Source organism: Erinaceus europaeus, chromosome 12, assembly GCF_950295315.1.
Source record: "Erinaceus europaeus chromosome 12, mEriEur2.1, whole genome shotgun sequence".
Lineage (NCBI taxonomy): Eukaryota > Metazoa > Chordata > Mammalia > Eulipotyphla > Erinaceidae > Erinaceus > Erinaceus europaeus.
In genome coordinates this window covers 40,579,680-40,602,279 of record NC_080173.1, presented here as the reverse complement: position 1 = coordinate 40,602,279, position 22,600 = coordinate 40,579,680, and the positions used below count along the sequence as shown (strand labels likewise).

General features: G+C 49.2%; 1 protein-coding gene across 1 annotated transcript in view; it reads left to right on the top strand.

The window, feature by feature from the left end:
- The first annotated feature begins 16,089 nt into the window (after positions 1–16,089).
- RAI1 (retinoic acid induced 1) overlaps positions 16,090–22,600 on the top strand; it is a 91,341-nt gene continuing 84,830 nt past the window's right edge. The window contains exon 1 of the mRNA XM_060203224.1: positions 16,090–16,575. The gene's annotated coding sequence lies outside the window, so the exon portion shown is untranslated. The remainder of the gene's footprint in view (positions 16,576–22,600) is intronic.

The window sequence follows — 22,600 nt, the reverse complement described above, 5'->3', positions numbered from 1 at the left end:
TCAGCACCAGCATCTCTCCCAGCCATCCAATCAGCGTTTCTCCCCACCCAACCAATCTACCTTTCCTTTCAATTTCACACATGCTGGAGAGGAAATCTACAGATCTCGCTGTGACAGCTTCAGGGAGCTGGTTCGGGAGACCTCGAGCACAGAGAACCACAGGGCCACCGGGCAGGCTCGGTCCCTCGAGGCATGAAAAGCCCTGGGAGTCTGGCGGTAGTGCAGCAGGATTAAGCACACATGGCGCAAAGCACAAGGACCCACATAAGGATCCCTGTTTGAGCCCCCCCCCCACCTGCAGGGGAGTCACTTCAAGTCTGCAGGTGTCTATCTTTCCCTCCCCCTCTCTGTCTTCCCCTCCTCTCTCCATTTCTCTCTGTCCTATCCAACAACGACATCAATAACAACAACAATAAAACAAGGGCAACAAAAAGGAATAAATAAATAAATATTTTTTAAAGTTAAAAAAAAAAAAGCCCCACTGCGAAGAGAGGCGAGTAGGGGAGAGTTTCGAGTATCACAGAATGCAGAGGCCTGTAGGGCACTGTGAACTGGAGTGAATTCTGTGAGGGCCTGGGGAGTCCAGTGAGGACCACTAGACAGCTGGGCCGGGTGGGGACAGCCCTCCCTATGTCCTTTTATTTCTTTTGCCACCTAAGAACTAACACACTGATGTACGAATTAGCACATTATCTTGAATTGGCCTGTATGAAAGATACAAGTATTTACAAGACGTTATTCATACATATACATGTGTGTATATTTTATCTTAATTTTTTTTTTGTAGGACAGAGAGAAATTGAGAGTGGAGAAAAAGGGAGGGGAAGATAGAGTGATACCTGCAGCACTGTTTCACAACTCATGAAGCTTCTTCCCTGCAGGTGGGGACTGGAGGTTTGAACCCAGGTCCTTGCGCATAGTAATGTGTGCACTCTAACCGGTGTGTTACCTCCTGGCCCATTTTTTTTCTTTAAATATTTGTGTATTTATTAATAAAAAGGAGGGAGAGAAAGAGAGAGAGTATGAAAGGGATGGAGAACACATCACTCTGGCAATGTGATGCCAGATTTCTTTCTTTCATGAAGTGATCTCCTTTCTTTAAAACTTTATTCATTTATTTGATAGGACAGAGAAATTTATAGGAAAGGGGGACAGGGAAGGAGAGAGACAGAGAGACAAACACCTGCAGACCTGCATCATTGCTCATGAAGCTTTCACTGTGCAAGTGTGAACTGGGGGCTTGAATCTGGATCCTTGTTCACTGAAATGTGTGTACTTAACAGGTGCACCACTGATGGCAACCACCCAATCCAGGTTTTTAACTGAAAACATCGTGCTTGAGAGTCTGTGCTTGTTTTATCCACTGTGCCACTTCCCTGCCTACAATATATAATTTTTATCTTTCCCTTTTAAAATATTTATTTAAGTATTTGTTTGTTAACACAAGGAGGGAGAGAAAAGAGGGAGAGAGAACTAGAGCATCACTCTGGGACATTCAATGCCAGGGATGAACTCAGACCTCATGCTTCCAAGTTCAACATTCTATCCAGTGTGCCACCTTCTAGAACACTATTTTTCTTTTTCTTTTTCTTTTCTCTTTCTTCTTTCTTTCTTTCTTCCCATATCACTGCTCAGCACTGGTTATCAGTGGGGCTGGTAATTGAACCTGAGACCTCTTACATGCATGTTGTTTTAACCGGGCTGGCTTCATGGGCGGGTAACAGAGATGACCAGAGACACACGGCTGAGCTGAGAACGCAGTTTAATCTTTATTCACGAGCGGGCAATGTGCTCCTCCATCTTTCTCCTCCTGTGGCAGAGAGGGACTCTCTCAGTACCTAGGGTAAGGGGCAGGGAGAGAGGTGCGAAAGGAGCAGGGGCTAAACCACAATCTCCCAGAGGCGGGGGGGCGGGGGGTGGTGGTGGGGGTGGTGGCTGAGATCAAACCAATGTGAAGCATACAACAATTCCCCCTTTTCTTTTTAACTAATTGAGCATAGTATCAGGAGTGTGGGGTGAACAGAAACCTATATCGTACAGGCATTTTTAAAAAAGTAACTGGCACAAACATGGAGGAACATGTAAGCAAGCAACAAGAACCAGTGTGCTGCCAAAGGAAGGCCTGAGGGGGTCATTTTTTGCCTCTGTGGGCAAAGCTTTATCAGCTAAAGAAACTTTGCTGCCTCTGTGGGCTTTTGCCTCCACAGGCATTTTTTTTTTTTTGGCTGTGGGCATTACCCAGCATGGGGGGGTATGGCCTAGAGTCCCAAGGCAGCTGGCTGCAGTCAGTCTTTGAACCCAGCAGCATAAAGGGAAGCTGCTGTAGAGTTGTGTAAAGTGTCCAAGAGGTGTACCAGTGAGTCTGATAGAAGTGTCAGTCCAAAGCAGATGTCCGCTGAAGAATGCCAGGGGGTGGAATATTGTATGAGGAAGGTCAGCTGTTGGAATTCTGCTTTTCTGTAGAGAACTTGACAGCTGCAATTCACTTACTTATGAAACAAAACTTGTAGCAGGTTAGAAGTTTACCACAATTGATAACTCTATTACAATTGGAAGTCTTTTTTAGTATGATTTTAAGGTTGTTTAAAGTTTAAACAATAAAATGTGGAAAGCTAAACAGAAGAACCATGGGAAAAAAAAACCTCAGGCATGAGAATCATTAGCATAACCATTGTGCAATCTACCATTTCTAATGGAGAAGGATTTGAGAGTTTTACATATCAACAAGTCTATTTAACCTTTTGTTACACCCATTGAAGATGGAGACACACCCTAGGCGTGCGCAGGTTTTTTTTTTTTAGACTAACTTAGTTAAAATATATTGATTTTTAACTAATTTTTAACTCAGACTTTAAATGTAAGTTAATTTTACCTTTATGAGAACTATGTTGAAAACCTTTTTCATTTAACTCTGTCTGGTTCTTCTTCTTTTAGCGTTTTCCCTTCTTCTGTAGCCAGTCAACAGCATCAGGTTGAGCCTGATGTAAAGTTTCAAGACCTCCTTTGAATCTGGAGAGGTGGCAGTCATTGACTATGTGGGTCATAGTCTGTCTGCAGCTGCAGGGGCAGTTCAGGTCTTCTCTGGATCCCCAGCGATGGAACATAGCGGCACGCCAGCAATGGCCTGTTCCATAGCGATTGAGGAGGGCCCAATCATAATGTGCTAGGTCAAAGCCGGGTTGACGCTTGCAGAGGTCTGTGATGAGGTGTTTGTTCTTTACCTCAGCTGACTGCCAACTCTGTTTCCAAGAGTCTGGAACAGAGAAGTTCATAGGAGACCAGACTGGATGACGAGACGTCAAGCGTTGAACAGGGTGGGCGAAGATATCCGCATATATTGGCAGGTCCGGTTGAGCGTAGACGTGGGAAATGAACTTAGATGATGCCGCATCCCGACAAATATCTGGCAGGGCGATATTGTTAAGAACTGGCAGCCATGGAACCAGGGTGGAATGGATGGTTCCAGAAATTATCCTCATGGAGGAATATAATTTGGAATCGACCAAGTGGACATGGGGGCTACGGAACCATACTGGGGCACAGTATTCTGCAGTGGAATAGCATAATGCCAGAGATGATGATCATAGTGTGGAAGCGCTCGTGCCCCATGAGGAGCTGGCCAGTCTTGCAATGATGTATTCCTTGCGCCCACCTTTGCTGCAGTTTTTATGAGATGTTCGTGAAATGACAGAGTGTGATCGAGAGCAACGCCAAGATAGACTGGCTGGGCTTCATGCCGGATTCTCGTATCATCAAGCTGCACATTAAGCTCACGCGAGGCCAAGGCATGGTGTAGATGGAAAACAGATGATACCGTTTTTGCAGTGCTAGGGATTAGTTGCCATTTTTTTACAGTAATCAGATATCAGAGACATGTCTTTCGTGAGTGTTTCCTCGAGGATGTCAAACTTGGATGCCTGAGTTGCACAGCAGATGTCATCGGCGTAGATGAACTTCCTTGAAGAAGTTTCTGGAAGGTCATTGATGTAAATATTAAATATTGTAGGAGCCAGAACAGAGCCCTGGGGGAGGCCACTTGAGACAAGTCTCCATCTGCTAGACTTGTCACCCAGATGCGTCCGGAATCTTCTGTTTTGGAGAAGAAACGATATAGTGTTGGCCACCCATGGAGGCAGGCATCTTGAGATCTTGACTAGGAGACCACGGTGCCAGACCGTGTCATAGGCTGCTGTGAGATCAACAAAGACAGCACCCATCTTTAAATTCTTCTGGAATCCATTTTCAATGTAAGTTGAGAGGGCCAGGGCTTGTTCGCAGGTAGATCTTCCTGGGCGGAAACCAGCTTGGGCGGGTGATAGAAATTTCTCTGTAAGAGGAGAAATACTTGACAGAAGCAGCCTTTCAAGGAGTTTGTAACACACGGAGAGGAGAGAAATTGGTCTATAGCTGGCGGCCTGTGTTGGGTCTTTCTTTGGTTTCAAAACTGCTATTATCTTTGCATGACGCCAAATTTTGAGCATAGATTCGGATTCCAAGATGTGGGACAGGAATGTAGTGAGCCACTTCTTTGCCGTGGGGCCCAAGTTAAGAATGAGTTCTGGGGTGATGTTATCATAGCCAGCAGCCGTTCCCAGTTTAACCCTCTTCAAAGTGTCTTCCAGTTCAGACAGTGTAAAGGGAGAGAGTTTTGGAGATGGACAAGATAAACGGAAGTGGGATGACCACTCATGGGAAATTTCTCTTTTCCAGACTGGGTCGATCTTAGCACGTCCAACTTGAGTTAGGTGACTGGCCAGTGAGTTTGGAGATATGGGAGGATGGGAGATGGGAGAGGGTTGGCTACCGGCACCCAGACTATAAAGAAGCTTCCAGGCCTTCCTATTTGAGTGGGTGAAGTTCAGACTTTCCGTGAGTTGTTGCCAGCGGGCTTGGCGTGCTGCATCCAGGGAGGCAATGAGATGGTCGGCCACATCTGGATCGCCTGACTCATCATACTGCTTTAGTAGTTACTCACATTCAGCATCAAGACAAGGCGTATAGTTAGCACATCTCTTACTCTGTCTGGTAAGAATATAGCTTTAAAGTTAAATTTTTAACCTTAAAGTTAATGTTTACCAAACTTTAAACACACATGTAAACATGGTCTTCAATACACAAGGAGGAAAACTTTTGTAACAAAGACATGTCATTTTAAACACGAGTTTAGATCTATACTGTCTTAGCCGTTCAGGGAGTGCGTTGTCCAGCGGAGGCTTCTTGCGCAACTTTAGCTCTAGGAATTGTAGGTAGCGATCTCTATAGGAATCTCTGTGTATTCTAGCTTTTCTGACTTCAGAGCCAAGTTGGGGATCTCGGCCAGGGGGCCCAGTTTCAGCAGGGAGCCCGCGGTCTCCAGTCTCTGGGTGGTCCAGGATCTGTCCAGACTTCATAGCAGGAGGGTGGGCGGGCTGGCTGTGCAGAAGGCGCGGGCAGAGGTGCCCCGGGGTGGCGGCCAGGATGGGCTGCAGCCCTGCCTGCCATGCCTGCTGCCCTGCTCTCAGTGGCAGAGCAGCGTGGGGGGAGCCCACGCCCAATGCCCTGTGACATGCTGCAGAAAGCCAGCTCCTGCGGGCTGGCGTTGGGCAGAAACCACAGAGTGGTCCAGAGATAAATGTTTCAGAAACAGCGAAACAGTCTCGTGAAGAAAGGGCAGAGGCCTTTGGAGATCTCTTCACAAGCAGTAGAGAAGGCCATAGTGCATAGGTAGCCAAATTGTCACTTATCTGGGGGATGGGCAGGTCAAGTCCCACGTTGTAGGTGCCATATGTTGTTTTAACCGGGCTGGCTTCACGGGCAGGTAACAGAGATGACCAGAGACACACGACTGAGCTGAGAACGCAGTTTAATCTTTATTCACGAGCGGGCAATGTGCTCTTCCATCTTTCTCCTCCCGTGGCAGAGAGGGACTCTCTCAGTACCTAGGGTAGGGGGCGGGGAGAGAGGTGTGAAAGGAGCAGGGGCTAAACCACAATCTCCCAGAGGCGGGGTGGGGGGGTGGGGGGGTGAGACCAAACCAATGTGAAGCATACAACACATGCAAGTCTTCTACACAGTCACTGTGCTAGTTCCCCTGACCATGCGAATAAAGTTTCAGTGATTTTTTTTTCTCCACTTACTAAAGAGTGTTGGCTTCCAGTGCACTCAGAATTGTGTCAAGGTGGCCTTTTCCTTGGGGTGACAAGTCTTGAGAATGAGTCCTCTGTGTCTCTTGGGATGCTGACTGGGGGCAGGCTGGATCGCTCTGCGCTGTGGTGTGGATGTGGGGAATCTAGAATAGGCTTTGACTCAATCTTTGGGTTTTGAATGGACAAATGGGTGAATGAATGAGTAGAAGAAAGTCTGGAAGTCAGTTGGTGGCACAGCAGGTTAAGCATAGGTGGCGCAAAGTGCAAGGACCCACTTAAAGATCCCAGTTGGAGCCCCTGGCTCCCCACCTGCAGGGGAGTCATTTCACAAGTGGTGAAGCAGGTCTGGAAGTGTCTTTCTCTTCCCCTCTCTGTCTTCCCCTCCTCTCTCCATTTCTCTCTGTCCTATCCAACAACGACAACATCAATAACAACAACAATAATAACTACAACAATTAAACAACAAGGGCAACAAAAGGGAATAAATAAATAACTTTTTAAAAAGTAAAATAAAGTCTAAGGGATGTCTGCCACCTTGTCTGGATTCCTTAAAGGGAATCCCTAAAATGGGGCAGAATCAAATCTTTCTTCTAAGCAGGGAATTGGTCATCTCTGGCTTATGGTGGTACTGGGGATTGAACCTGGGACTTCAGAACCTCAAGCATAAAGGGTTTTTTTTTTTTTGCATAATCATTATGCTATCTCCCTGGTCTTAACCTTCTTCTCCTCCTCCTTTTCCTCCTCCTCTTTATTTTTAGAAAGAAAATGAGGGAGGGAGGATGGGCGGGAGGGAGAGAGAGAGAGAGAGAGACCAAAGCTTCCTTCAGTGCTTCAGCCTAGGTTGTGCACATGGCAAAGTAGCGCACTGTCCAACTAACTATTGGGTTGTTGGAAAAGTCATGATACATTTTTGCATACAAGTACACAGAAAAATGCACCATGACATTTCCAACAGTCCAATATATCCCCAGCCTTTGAATAGAATCTCCTGTCCCCACAGTGTTCAGATAGCTGAGCTAAGCATGGGTGTCACTTCCTCCTTATGGTCTCTGCTGTAGATCAGAGACCTCAAGGGGCTCCTCTATGCTCTGCCCAGCCTGCACCCCCACAGGCACTCTGAGACTGGTACACCCCTCCTTATCTCCCCAATGGGCCTTCCTTACTGGTTTTTGAACACTGGGGAGATGTTTGCAAGCAGTAACTTCACTTATGCCAGCCTCTAAGGAAGGAGGCTGAAGGAGCCCATTCACAGAGGCCAGTCCTGAAGGAAACAACAGCAGCCACAGTGAGCTCCAAGGCACCCAAGTGTCTGTGAGTTCTCACTAGCTTGCAAGATGGGCATCACTGTACTGCCCTAGAAACAAGAAGTTGCAGCCCAGGAGGTGGCACAGTGGATACAGCATTGGACTCTCAAGTGTGAGGTCCTGAGTTCAATCCTGGGTATCTCTTGTGCCAAAGTGATGCTCTGGGTCCCTCTACTCTTAATAAATAAGTATGGAAGGAAGAAAGGAAGAAAAGAAGGAATGAAGGAAGGGAGGGAGGGAGGGGCTCTGTGAGTCAGGCAGTGGTGCACCTGGTAGAGAGCACATGCTACCATGCACAAGGGCCTGGGTTCAAGCCTCTAGGCCCCACCTGCAGGAAGGACACTTCATAAGCAGTGGAGCAGTGCTGCAGTTGAGTTTCTTTCTCCCTCCCCCTAAATTTCTCTGTGTCTATCAAAAGAGAAAGAAAGAAAGAATCATTGGGAACAGTGGATTCATACAAGCCCCAAGCTCCAGTCATAACCTTGATGAGCAAAAAAATTAGCATTTAATGTTGCTATACCAAAAGTTCTGGTTTCCTTGGCAGGACTAGACCAAATAATTGGTATACAACTTGAAGGCTAGACATTCCCATTTCCTGACCTAAAAGGAAAGAAAAGAAAAACAAACAAACAACAACAAAAAAAATAAATAAAGGATAACAGAGGACCTAGTGGGAGTTGTATTGTTATATGGAAAACTGGGAAATGTTATGCATGTACAAACTATTGTATTTACTGTTGCATGTAAACATTAATTCCTCAATAAAGAAATTTAAAAAAATAGCTAATGGGGGGGAGTCTGGCAGTAGCGCGGCGGGTTAAGCGCATGTGGCACAAAGCGCAAGAACCATTGGAAGGATCCTGGTACAAGCCCCGGCTTCCCACCTGCAGTGGAGTTGCTTCACAGGCAATGAAGTAGGTCTGCAGGTGTCTATCTTTCTCTCCCCTTCTCTGTCTTCCCCTCCTCTCTCCATTTCTCTCTGTCCTATCCAACAACAATAATAACTACAACAATAAAACAAGGGCAACAAAAGGGAGTAAATAAATAGCAAAAAAATAAAAATTAAAAAAAAAGCTAATGGGGGAGTCAGGCGCCAAGCACAAGGACGTAAGAATCCCGGTTTTAGCCCCCGGCTCCCCACCTGCAGGGGAGTCACTTCACAGGCAGTGAAGCAGGTCTGCAGGTGTCTCTCTTTCTCTCCCCCTCTCCAGCTTCCCCTCCTCGCTCCATTTCTCTCTGTCCTATCCAACAATGATGAAATAAATAACAACAATAATAATAACAACAATAAAAAAACAACAAGGGCAACAAAAGGGAAAATAAAGAAACTTATAAAAAGAAAATAAATTTTTTAAAAAAAATACAGCAAAATAAAATAGCTAATGGGACTGGTAAAGTCATATAGACACCAAGACCCAGTGATAACACTGGTGGAAAAAAAAAAGGAAGAAAAAAATGAATGAATGAAAGAGAAAGAGAGAGAGAGAGAGAAGGAAAGAAATGAGAGGCTTAAGGGGTGAGTGAAATAGCTCACCTGGACTGTCAGTGTGCTGCCTTGCCATTTGTGTGACCCAAGTTTAACCCAGCCCCAGCACTGGAGGACACTTCTGTCTGTCTGTCTGTCTGTCTGTCTGTCTGTCTGTCTGTCTATCTATCTATCTATCTATCTATCATCTATCATCTATCAGCCATCTATCTATGGTGGGTGGGGTGGGAAGAGACAGACCTACCCAGGGTCACTCTGTTGGCATGGGGCAGACCTGGGCCACATCCCCTCTGCTCTTGCACTTACTCCAGGGTTACTCACTTCTAGCTCCATTCACCACACAGGAGGCCCATCCCGGCAAGCCTTCCTCCTCACTCTGGTTGCTATTTCCTCCTCTGCAAAATGCAGAGGTGTCACTTCATGCATGGATCCAAATGCACAGAACACACACACAGTAAGGTGCTCAATAAACCACCATAAACCACCATTAATATGCTTACTGACGGAGACTTGAGACACAGCCCACACTCTAGGAGGCTACAGTTCTCCTGGGTGAGGATTGCTGGGCACACATGAACTCTGCTCTGCATTTCCTGTTTCCCCTAGCCTCAGTTTCCCAGGGTGAGCCAGGGGGTTTCCAAAATGATATGAAAGGCTTCCTTTATTTTTATTATTTTTTAAAATATTCTTATTTATCTGTTTATTTTTTTAATAATTTATTTATTCATGAGAATGATAGGAGAGAGAGAAAGAACCAGACATCACTCTGCTACATGTGCTGCCGGGGATTGAACTTGGGACCTTATCCATTGCACCACCTCCTAGACCACATTATTTATTTATTATTGGATAGAGACAGAGAAAAATTGAGAGGGGGCGGGAAGATAGATAGACAACTGCAGCCCTGCTTCATCACCCATGGAGCTTCTCCCCTGCAGGTGGGGACCAGGGACTTGACCCTGGGTCCTTGTACACTATAATGAATACACTATAATGAGTACACTTACAAGTGCACCACTGCCTGGCTCCAAGGCTTTCTTTGCATTTCTATTTGAGTTTAAACCCAGTCGTGGCCTAGGAAGTGGTGCAGTGGCTAGAGTTGCTGTACCCTGGGGAAACAATGAGTTTTTCTTTTTCTTTCTTTTATTTATTTATTTATTTATTTTTATTTATTCCCTTTTGTTGCCCTTGTTGTTTTATTGTTGTAGTTATTATTGTTGTCGTTGTTGGATAGGACAGAGAGAAATGGAGAGAGGATGGGAAGACAGAGAGAGGGAGAGAAAGATAGACACCTGCAGACCTGCTTCACCGCCTGTGAAGCGACTCCCCTGCAGTTGGGGAGCCGGGGTTCAAACCGGGATCCTTATGCCGGTCCTTGTGCTTTGCGCCACCTGCGCTTAACCCGCTGCGCTACAGCCCGACTCCCTCTTTTTCTTTTTTTTAATGAGATTTATTTATTTTATTATTATTTTTAAATTTATTTATTTTCCCTTTTCTTGCCCTTGTTGTTTTTTTATTGTTGTTGTAGTTATTATTGTTGTTGTTATTGATCTTGTCATTGTTAGATAGGACAGAGAGAAATGCAGAGAGGAGGAGAGATAGACACCTGCAGACCTGCTTCACTGCCTGTGAAGTGACTCCCCTGCAGGTGGGGAGCTGGGGGTTCGAACTGGGATCCTTACTCTGGTCCTTGCGCTTCATGCCATGTGCACTTAACCTGCTGCGCTACCGCCTGACTCCCCAAGACTTATTTATTAATAAGAAAGAGAAGAGGGGGGAGGGAGGGAGAAGGTGAGGGAGAGGGAGAAGGAGAGACAGCAGAGCATCACTCTGACACATGCAATGCCAGGGACTGAACTCAGGACCTCATGTTTGTGGGTCCAGCAACTCTAACCACTGCACCACTTCCTGGGCCATTACTGGGATTAAACTCAAATGGAAATGCAATGGAGGCCTTGGGACCAGGCAGTGGTGCACCTGGTTAAGTGTACCACTTGTTTATTTTATGAGAGAGAGAGAGAGAGAGAGAGAGAGAGAGAGAGAGGCCAGAGAACCATTATTGGATGTGGAACTGGAAACCCTAGGTGTGTGAGTGCTGTGCTCTACCAATTGAACTATCCAGTCTAACACACACACACACACACACACACACACACACACACACACACACACACACACCAGCCTCTGGACCCTATCTTGAGCTAGATCCCTCCCTTTTCCTTGCCTTCCAGTAGTCTGTCCCTTACCCCACCCTCACCCCCACAGGCGTTTCCTTTTGATCTGAGATAAACCTTCCCTCCTCCCCCCTAGTTCAGGGCCAAGATTCCAGGGAGAGGAAGAAGGAAGGACCCTTGAAACACGAGGTTCTGGAGTTGGTGATTCAGATGTAACTGTGGCAGTGGGGCCCCAAGCATTGAAGTATTCAAGGCAGTTTGGCTGCAAAACTTGCAAATACTTAGTACTGCTCTCCAATCAAAACAAAGCCTAGATTCCAGCTCAAGCTGCAAGTTCAGACCTTCCTCCCAAGTGGCTGGACTCAGAGCCCACTCCTTTCTTAGCCTGGGAGGCAACTCAGGCACTGCCTGCCACAAGACCCCTAGGAGGACTTTTGTTAGCTAGTTTGTTTTTCTACCAGGGTTATTGGTGAGGCTTCATGCCTACATGACCAGTGGCCATTTTCTCCCCTTCTTCCTTCCATCTCCTCCTCCTTTATTTATTTATTTATTTATTTATTTATTTATTTATTTTTGCCTCCAGGGTTATTGCTGGGGCTCAGTACCTGCACCATGAATCCACTGCTCCTGGAGGCCAGCTTTTCCCTTTTGTTGCCCTTGTTATTTATCGTTGTTGTTATTATTATCATTGTTGTTATTGCTGTCGTTGTTGGATAAGACAGAGAGAGATTGAGAGAGGAGGGGAAGACAGAGGGGGGAAAGAAAGATAGACACCTGGGAGTCGGGCGGTGGCGCAGTGGGTTAAGCGCACGTGGAGCAAAGCGCACGTGGCGCAAAGCGCATGGACCAGCATAAGGATCCCGGTTCGAGCCCCCGGCTCCCCACCTGCAGGGGAGTCGCTTCACGGGCGGTGAAGCAGGTCTGCAGGTGTCTATCTTTCTCTCCCCTCTCTCTGTCCTCCCCTCCTCTCTCCATTTCTCTCTGTCCTATCCAACAACAAAGCAACGTCAACAATGGCAATAATAACCGCAACGAGGCTGCAACAACTAGGGCAACAAAAAGGGGGGAAAATGGCCTCCAGGAGCGGTGGATTCATGGTGCAGGCACCGAGCCCAGCAATAACCCTGGAGGAAAAAAAGAAAAAGAAAGATACACACCTGCAGACCTGTTTCACCTCTTGTGAAGTGACTCCCCATGCAGGTGGGAGCCAGGGGCTCGAACCAGGATCCTTATGTCGGTCCTTATGCTTTGCGCTATGTGTGCTTAAACCGCTGCACTACCACCCACCCACCCCTTTCCTCTCCTTCTCTTTCTTCTTTTTTTCTGATAGAAAGGGGAGGGAGTTGAGTGGTAGCACAGCGGGTTAAGTGCACGTGGCGCAAAGCGCAAGGACCAGCATAAGGATCCCAGTTCCAGCCCCCTAATCTCTACCTGTAGGGGAATCGCTTCACAGGCGGTGAAGCAGGTCTGCAGGTGTCTTTCTCTCCCCCTCTCTGTCTTCCCCTCCTCTCTCCATTTCTCTCCGTCCTACCTAATAACGACGACATCAACAACAGCAATAATAACTACAACAACAATTAAAAACAACAAGGGCAACAAAACGGGAAAATAAATTTAAAAAAAAAGAAAGAAATAGAAAGGGGAGAAAGAGGGAGAGAGAAGCAGACAGAGAGACACTTGCAGCACTGCTTCACTGCTCTTAAGCTTTCCCCCTACAGGTGGGTCCTTGCACATGGGTGTATGTGCACTCTACCAGGTGTCCCACTGTCCAGTCCCACCCATGGGTGCTCTTGGCTGGTCCCACACCCACCCTCTGTCCCCTGTCACCTGGCATACCAAGGTTCCCAGGTCCTGATTCCCAAAACCTGGGTCTGTTCCTTTATATGGCAATAAAAAGACAGAGTTTCCATGCAGATGTGATTGGATTAAAGGTCTTTGGATGGAACAGTTATCCTGAACTATGCTGTTTGCCCCACTGTAATCACAGGGGTCCTGACAAGAGGAGATAAGAAGGTCATGGGAGGAAGTAGGAGTTGTGAAAGAGACAGCCATCATGCCCCTGTCCATGCCAGCTCCTGAGGGTCTCCTTGGGGGTCAGGGGCCTGCAGTGCTGAAGCCACAAAGAGAGGAAGACAGAAACAGTCTTCCTACAGCCTTCTGGGGAAGACCCAGGAGCTGGTGCTGTGGATAAAGTGTTGGACTCTAGAATGAGGTCCTGAGTTTGACCCCAGCATTGCATATGCCAGAATGATGCTCTGGTTCTCTCTTTTTATATATATTTTAACTTTTTTATTTAATTAATAGGACAGGGGGAAATTGAGGGGGACTGTAGAGGAGAGACAAAACTTATGAAGCTTCCCCCACTGCAGTTGGGGACCAGGGGCTTGAACCCAGGTCCTTGTGCTGGGTAACACATGCATGGTGTGCCACCATCCATCCCTAGTGTTTCTCTCTCTTGATTTTATTTATTAATGAGAAAGGAGCATAGAGAGAAAGAACCAGACATCACTTTGGTACATGTGCTGGCGGGAGTTGAACTCAGGACCTCATGCTTGACAGTCTAATGCTTTATCCATTGTGCCACCTCCTGGACCATGCCCAGTTCTCTCTGTCTTTATATGCCATGAGAGAGACCAGAATGTTATGCTGGCATATATGGTGCCAGAGGTGGAATCAAGGCACAAGGATTGATGTCCCCACCTCATCCATCAGACAGCAATAAACTAAAGCAAACACCTGCTTCTGAGAGTGGACCATGTGTGGCCAATGTGCTCTCCCAGACTTGGGGGACCTGCTAGTTTCACAAGAGCCTTTTTTCTTTGGGCAGAGGAGGCAGCCTCAGTGACCCCCATGGAAAGTCAGGAGGCCTCCAACTGTGAGGAGTCTGCTGAGATGTCTCATAGCAGTTTGCCCCCAAGGCTGCCTACAGGAGCAAGTTAGAGTAGCTGGACTAGACGAAAACCCAAGAAGCTTCTGGAAAGAGAAAACAAATGGATCCCAGTCACCTGGTGTTTGATATCAACATTGACAGTGTCTGCAGTTTGCAGACCAGGCTCTGAGCCAAACACTGTTACATATACCTCAACACATTCATCCTCCCAACAGTCCTGGCAAGAGGGTACTACCATCACCCCCTTTTATAGGCAAGGAAACAGGGGCTCACCAAGCATGTGTTTGCCCAAAGACACCCAGCAGGACATAGATTCAGAGGAATCTGATTTAGAGACCAGCTCTCTGTCCCCCAAGAGGCTAAAACAACACAGCCACGTGGCCCAGGAGGTGGTACAGTAGCAAAAGTCATGGACTCTCAAGTATGAGGTTCCAAATTCCATCCCTGGTATTGCACGAGCTATAGTGATGCTCTGCTTTTCACTCTCTTTCTCAATAATGAATATATCTTGGTGCGTGTGTGTGTGTGTGTGTGTGTGTGTGTGTGTGTGTGTGTGTGTGTGTGTGTTACACTAGCCAAACAGTTTCCATTATATAGACTAGTATTGCATCCGGATTCCTCATCAAGCCCTGAATACCCTGGCCCTCCATTGTGGCTTTGCCTCAACTTGCCCATTTATGTGTCTCCCTGCTTATTACACATCAAGTTTCCATTTGCTGCAGGACCTTTGCAGGTGTTCTTCCCTTTGCTCATGGTGCTCTTTACCTGGCCTTCCTCAGGACAGATGCCTTCATTCTCTGTTTACTCACAGTTAATTAGTCCCTATGCATTAATCATCTGCTCTTTTTCTCCTAGTACTCATTACCCTAGATTTTTTTTTTTTGTAAAGATAGAGATAAGCAGAGGGGCAGAAGCAGAAGCAGAGAGAGCAGGAGGGACACTAACCACAGCACTGACATTTTCTCCAGTCCAGTGGGGGCTGGACTCCAACCTGGGTCACTCACACCTGGCAAAATAGCATACTATCCAAATGAGCTATTTTTCAAGTTCTGTATTCTTTCTTTTTAATATTTTATTTGTTCACATATTTATTTTGTATAGAGACAGAGAAGTTGAGAGAGAAGAGGGAGATAGAGTGGAGGAGAGGGGCTCGCTGAGGAGACAACATAATCATTATGCAAAGAGACAATCATGTCTGAAGCTCCCAGGTTCAGTCCCCAGCACCACCATAAACCAGAGCTGAGCAGTGCTCTGGTCTCTCTCTTCATACTCTGTATTTCTCATTAAAATAAATAAAATAATTTTTAAAAAAAGAGGAGAGAGAGAAACATGCAGAACTTCTTCACCACTCATGAAGCCCCCTTCCCATGCAGGTGGGGACTGGCAGCTTCAACTCAAGTCCTAGAGCATGGTAATATGTGCTCTCTGCCAGGTGAGCCACCACCCAGCCCCTCCCTTCTTCCTATCTTTCTTCCTTCTTTTTTCTTTTTCTCGTCTCCTCTTTCTTTCTTCTTAATGCAGGCAGTTCACATGTGATTCCACCCCACTCCTGGGCTAATTTGTTCATATCCTCTCTCAGCCTCTCTCTCTCCTAGAGTACTGCTCAGCTCTGGCTTATGGTGGTGTGGGGGTGTTGAACCTGGGACCTCAAACATGGAAGTCTTTTGCGTAACCGTTATACTGTCTCTCCACCCTCTGGGCTAATTTTCATTCTTTCGATTTCAGATAGAGAGGAAAACACCAGGTCACCACTTCACCATCCATGGAGCTGTCCGCGGTACTATCTTTGGTGCTCCGGTGTGGTGCAGGGACTCCAACATGGTAAGGTGTGTGCTCCACCGAGTGAGCTGTCTCCCAGTCCAGGAAAGTATCTTCTTTATTTGCCTCAAAATAACCATTATTTATTAACGAGAGAGAGAGAGAGAGAGAGATGAGAGTCACTCATGCAATGCCGGATATAGAACTCAAGACCTCAGGCTTGAGAGTCCACCGCTTCATCTGCTGCACCGGTCCTAGAGCAGCGTGTTCTGTGTGCATGTGGGCTTGTGCCCGCTGTCCTTTCCCAGCATGACAGCCCTGTCCGAGTGGCTCCCCAGTGCCCAGTGAGGTGCCCGGTGGTGAAGGAATGCTTGTGAACTATGTCTGAAAGGCAACATGCTTCCCTGAGTAAAGAGCCCGCTGGCGGGTCTCAGGGCGAGCGGGAGCTGCAGCCAGAGCTCCAGGCCTCCCGGTTCCGGGGTCGCAGCCCCCTCCCCCGGCGCGGAGGGCGCAAAGGGCCGCGGGGCCGCCAGGGGGCGCTGCCGGGGCGCGCTCAGCCCACCTGGCGCCCGGGGCCGCGAGCTCCTCTAGGCCGCCTGCCGCCTCTGCCGGGGACTCTCCGCCGCCCCCGCCGCCCCCGCCGCCGCCGCGCTTCCTGCGCTGGGGATCGTCTTCCCCGCGCCGCCAGTAGTAGGCCCGGCCGGCGGAGGCCGCTCTCCGCCCGCCCGCGGCGGGGCTCCGATCGGCGAGCAGGCCGAGGCGGGGCGCCCCCCATGGCCGTGCGGGCCTCCGCGCCGCCCAGCAGCCGCGCCGGACCCGGGGCCCCCGCGTGACCGAGGTGAGCGGGCTGCACCCGGGGTTCGGGGGGCCGGAGACGGGGCGCGGGCGGGCGGCCGGGGGCGGGAACCGGAGGAAGGGCCCGGAGCTGCGGGCCCGGGGCGTCGTGGCAGGGACCCCGCGGGGTGACGCGGCAGCGGGGGGCGCGGGCTAGGCCGGAGCCGCGGGTTCCCCGCGCGGGGGCTACTCGGACCCCGGCCCGGACGCGGGAACAATGCACTTCGGGTTAAGGCAGGGGCGCGGCGCCGGCGGGGCCTCCCGGGTTTGGGCGGGCCGCACTCCGAGTCCCCGCGTCCCCGCGGGCCGTGCGCGGTCAAGGGCATCCCGGCTGCTTGCGGGGCGGCCCCGCCGCGGCGGCCGGGCTGCGGAGAAGGGGCTGACGTCAGCGCGGGGCGATCGCTTCTTTTATGTCTTTTTGTTTCCTTCCTCCCTGCCTCCCTCCCTTCCTCTCTCTTTCTCAAGTTGTCTGATGCTTTGGGAGGGGCGTGGGGGTCGTCCAGCTCCGGTATGGAGGCTCCTGACTGCTGTGGGAGCACCAGGTTGGGAGCTCTGCAGTCCTCCACAGGGACCTCACTGCCCAGGGCCAGGCCAGATGCATGGGTTGGGGCAGCGATGGAGTGGACATACACACACACACTCACACGGCTGCATGTCGAGGTGCTCAGGGATGTGATCCCCTGGTGTGGAAGCTGCAGAGGAATCTTCAAGTCTCACCCCTCCCCGTGAAGCCGGGGCTGTGGGCCACCAGGAACAACCCCCCTCCCCCCCCCCAGAAGGACATTCTTAGGCGGCAGAAAATAGCCTTCAGGGAGACACAGGCTTTCAGGACTCTTGGGAGGCCCAAGCCTGATCCTCTGGGCAGGCTGTCCCTACAGACCTTGGTGGGGAGCACGGTGTGGAAGGGTGTACCAGCTTGCCCTCCCCACACCCCACTTCCTTCTCCACAGAGGACCCCCCCTTTGGACCAAGAGAGCCTGCATGGTCCTGGTGCAGAGTCCCCCACATTCTAGCCAGTAGCCTACAGTCAGAAATACCTTTTCCATCACAATTCTGATTACCTCCACAATTCAGACATGAAACAGAAGTTTATTGGAGGAATTCTTCTGTTATATCAAATGACTTCATGCTTTCTGTTCTGGACTTTTTTTTTCTTTTCCTTTTTCCTGATGTGACCTATTAAAGTGATTATACATCTTCTGATTATGCCCAGAGTTTTTTTTTTTTTTTTAAACAAAAAGCAAGTCTAAAAAATAAATGTGGCTTCAAAAACATTAGTTGAAATCCTAACAATTCCCATTTTGTTATGAGAAAAAGGACTGGGGCATCACTCTGTCATATGCAATACCAAGGAATCAAACTTGGGATCTCATACTAGAGATGCCTTATCCACTGCACCAATTCCTCTGATGCCCTCTTTTTTTAAAGGTGGCTCCCTCTCTCTCTTTCTCTCTCTCTCTATATATATATATATATAATCTTTATTTATTTATTTATTGAATAGAGACAGCCAAAAATTAAGAGGAAGGGGAGATAGAGAGGGAGAGAGAAAGAGAGACACATGCAGCACTGCTTCACCACTTTGAAGCTTTCCTCCTGCAGGTGGGAACTAGGGGCTTGAACCTGGGTCCTTGCATATATGCATTCAACCGGGTATGCCACCACCCATGCCCTGTGGCTCTGTTTTTTTGAGGTCACACTTGGGCAATGCTTTCATGGTGAATAGCCAAGTAGCAGAGAGTAGCATGTTCAGTGCCATGACTCTTCTCCCCCCACACACACACACAGTTTAAGTACCCCCTTGCAGACACTATGAATACTTGTATCATAGCCACAAACACAGTTTTATTTTCTCAGAGTGAGAACACATCTCAGCTCTTCTTTTCTTTCTTTCTTTCTTTTTTTTTTTTTATGAGAGAAATGGAGCCCCACACCACCATCTGAGGAGTTGCAGTGACCTTGTCTCGTCTCTGTGGCACTTGAGACCAAGAGCCCAGAGTCTCCCAAGTGCATAACAAGTGACAGCCACCTTTAACCTGGGTCCTTGCACATTGTAACATATGCATTCAACCAGGTGTGCTACCACCCACGCCCTGTGGCTCCATTTTTTGAGGTCACACTTGGGCAATGCTTTCATGGTGAAAAGCTTCTTGTTTCTCTCCATCTGCATTGGACACAGCACTGGGTGTGTGTACGGGGGGGGGGAGGGGTTAGTCACTCTGTGCCTCCTCTGTGTCCCTGTCTGTGTGATGGAGCTGATTACAGGAGCAGCCACACAGGACTGGAGCTATTCCACATAGACCTGTAGAATCTAGAATGCTGCCATGCCCACAAAAACCCTTGGAGCTGGCCTCATTGCTGCTTTCTCCAGGGTATTCCAGATTGCCCCTTGCTGTGCTAACCACTATTTCTATACTCCCACTGATGGGTAGCTCCAAGGGCTGTGTGCACACAGGGCAGATACTGAGTGGTATCTTTAATGGAAAGGCAACTGGATTCAGTGGCCTGAGGGAACAGGCATAGGCACAGGTATATACTTTCAGGGGCCCACAGTCCTTAGTTCGTGGAACACTTAAGGCCACTGCAGGACAGATTCAGGCAGTAACCAAGCAGACCAGCCTCATGCCAGGGTCAAAGAGGAGCATGGGGAGTGCAGTGGGAAACCAGGTGTGCCCACATGGGATTAAGGGTTGCAGGGGACAGTGTAGTCAGGGCTCACTTCCCGGCAGGTAAACCCATGGGGGCTTAATGGAAGAGGGTGCTGTAAGCAGATGCTTCCTGCCCAGCTCAGTGAGGCTGAGAAGGGTGCTCTGGGTGAGGGAACATAGCCACCCAGTCCAAGGAAGCTGGAACCACAAGGCCTGTATGCTGTGGCTCAGGAAGGACTGTGGGGGCCTCCTCTTGGCCCTCCCTGCATCTGTCCCACATGACCACTGCAGCAGAGGGGCCTCTGAACTGCACCACAACCCCTGAGAACAACAGTCCAACTGCCAAACCCACCCCCACCTCCATGCTGGGCTCCTGCTGGTGCCTCATCCTTCACAGGTAATGGGTGCCTGGACCACCTCTTTCTCCCTCTGTCTAGACCACCTCTGTCTCCCTCTGCATGGACCACTTTTGTCTCCCTCTGCATGGGTCATCTTTGTCTCCCTTTGCTTGAGCCACCTCTGTCTCTCTGCCTGGGCCATCTCTGTGTGCCCCTGCCTGAGCAGTGCCATCTCCTTAAGATGCCCTTCTCCAACTTCCCAAGACCCAAGTAGTCATCCAGCCTAAGCAGTATGTCATCTCCTTTTGTCCTCTGCTCCCATGTGGCCATCCCAGAACACACCCCTTTCCCTTTCCTGCCTGGATACCTCTGGCAAGGCCTCTTTCACAGGTGGCTCTCAGGAATGTTTGCTGGTAGTTGGGTGGATGGAGGGAGGGCACCCTGACACTGTTTTCAGGGACTGTGCTGTCAGACTACAGACAAGGAGGCAGAGAGGGGCCCAACACCCCCAGCTTGCTGGGGGTGGGGGAGAAACTGGCTCACCCTGTTTCCCAGGGTAATGAGTGCCCTCTACCTGGGTGGGTCACTGAAACTGGAATGTGACACCAAGGAGCCAGCCACCAGCCAGGAGAACTTGGCTGGAGAGGCAGGGAAGAGGAGAGGGAGGTGGGGTGGAGTGGGATTGGAAGAACAGGGGACACACATTTGTTGTTAAAAGCAGCCCAGGTGGCTCAGGGCCCAAGTGACATGGGATACTTAATCCCACTGGGTCTCTGCGGGCCCCCAGTGATACCCCCCCAAACCTCTGCTTACACTGGACCCTAGAACTGTTCAGGCCTGTGGCCATGCTACCCAGAGCCCCAGGTCAGGCATTGAGCAGCACAAGAGGGCAGATTCTAGGAACAGGCAGCTGGGATGTGGGAAGAGCCAAGGGTTGCTGCAGGGAGAGTCACAGAAGGGCCTTGTGCATGTGTGTCTGGGGAGCTATTCAGTAGCAATGTGAGCAAGGGAAACATGTGTTGGACTGGCCTCACCCTTCCCCCTTTCAGTCTCCCCAGTAAATTGGGGGTGTGTGTGATTGTTTGTGCTGAGGAAATATGGCCACATGGAAAGGCTACTAGGAACACAAGGCATGGGGGCTGGGGGTGGGGGATCCCTAGTTAGCATTTTCCTTTCCCCCAAATTGCACTCCATTTGGGCTATGAAACCAGGAAAAGATTGGCGCCAAACAGCAACTGCACATAAGCCCCTTCCCCCTTGAGGCCCTTCCTCAAAAACTGGATCACTGGGGTTAGAGAGCCCAGGTTCGATCCCTGGCACTACATGAGAGATGCTGTGGCAATGGAGGAAACTCCGGTGCCTTGTTGTCTCTCCTCTCCCACCACCTGAATACAAAAGTGGTCCAGAGTGGTGAAACTGCATAGGCACCAGTTCCACACAAAAAGGGGGGGGGTGGGGGGTGGGAGGTAAGGGGAGGAGGAGCGGGGGAGGAGGAGAAGAAAAAGGTGTGGGTATGTGTGGGGGCATTAATCTCTGCACACATTGACTACAGTGAGGGTGTCCAGGTGCTAGAAATGGGGCTTCCCCATAGACCGAGGCAGGTGAGATTGAGATGGTCCTGTGCTACATAGGGGCAGGTGACAGTCAATCTCTGGCCAGAATATCCAACTGAGCTGTGTTTCTGTGGTATGGTGAAGCCCAAAAAAGTATCCTGTGGCTTGTGAGTCCAGCAGCAGTGAATGCGGTGGTGGAGCCACAATTCATTCATTCATTCATTCCTCCATTCATAAGCCCCAGATTGAGTACTGACTGCATGCCAGGGTGCTGGGAACAGAGCCACAACTGCCCTGCCTGTCTCAGTCAGCAGAGTGGATAACTATCTGTCTCGAAGTGTTTTTAACCACCCAGGTTCAGATCCATCCCAGTCTGGCCAGCTACTAAACTAGGCAAGCTACTTACTTTTCTCATCTCTGAGACAAGGAGGAAAGACAAAATAAAGGAGCTAATGCAGGTCAGACACAGCAATGTCTGGGCATATAGAAAGTGCTAGAGAGGGGCCAGGCAGTGGCACACACAGTAAAGTGCACCCGGTAAAGTGCCCAAGTACTGGAGTTCAAGTCTTTAGTTCCCACCTACAGTGGAGAAGCTTCACGAGCAGTGAAATAGTGCTGCAGGTATCTCTCCTTTCTCCCTGTCTACATCTGTCAAAGAAAAATGGGGAAGGTGGCTGTTGGGAGTAGTGGAGTCATCATGCCAGCTCCAAACACTATTTCTCTGCAACTGGAGTCCAGCAGGTGAGGCCTGACCATGGTAGGGGGCGAGAAGCTGGACAGATCTGGCTCTTCCTGGCACCAGGCTGGCTCCCAACTGAATACCTGGTTTTAGGACAAACTACTGATTCTAGGAGTGGTTTCTCCATGGGAACAGGCTTTAGGGCATCCACAGACACTAGAGGCTACCCGAGGGGACCTGGCTGTCCCCAGACAGGTCCCTCCTGTTCTCCAGGCTGCTATTTCCTCATTGACCCAGTGGTAAATAACAATTGCCTAGACTTCATGGTTCTCTTTTTAAGAGGACTGAGTGAGACAGTGTCCTCAATGCTTGGCACACAACAAAGTTTTCTGGGGCCAGTGAAATAGCTCCCTTGGACAGTGCTCTGCTTTGTCATGTGAACAACTGAGGTTTGAGCCTGGCCCCCATGGCACTGAAGAAAGTTTTGGTACTGTGGTCTCTTTCACTTTCTCTACCTCTCAGTCTATCAAAAAATAAAAAGATAAACATCTTCTGTTAGTAATGCTAAGGACTCTCAGAATACATAAATGCAAATGAAGATCCACCAGGAAATTTTCTTCCTGGGGGCTGCCATTCCTTAGAGATGTGGTGTCATGAATGTCCCATTATCCAACAAAGCAGGGAAGAGACAGGGAGGTTTGGGTGGCTGTGTAGCTGTGTGTGTGTGTGGGGGGCTCAGTTACTGGGGTACAGTCATCCCAGGAACCAGGAAAGGTGGGCAGGGAAGGGGGTGGCCAGAATCAGGGATCAA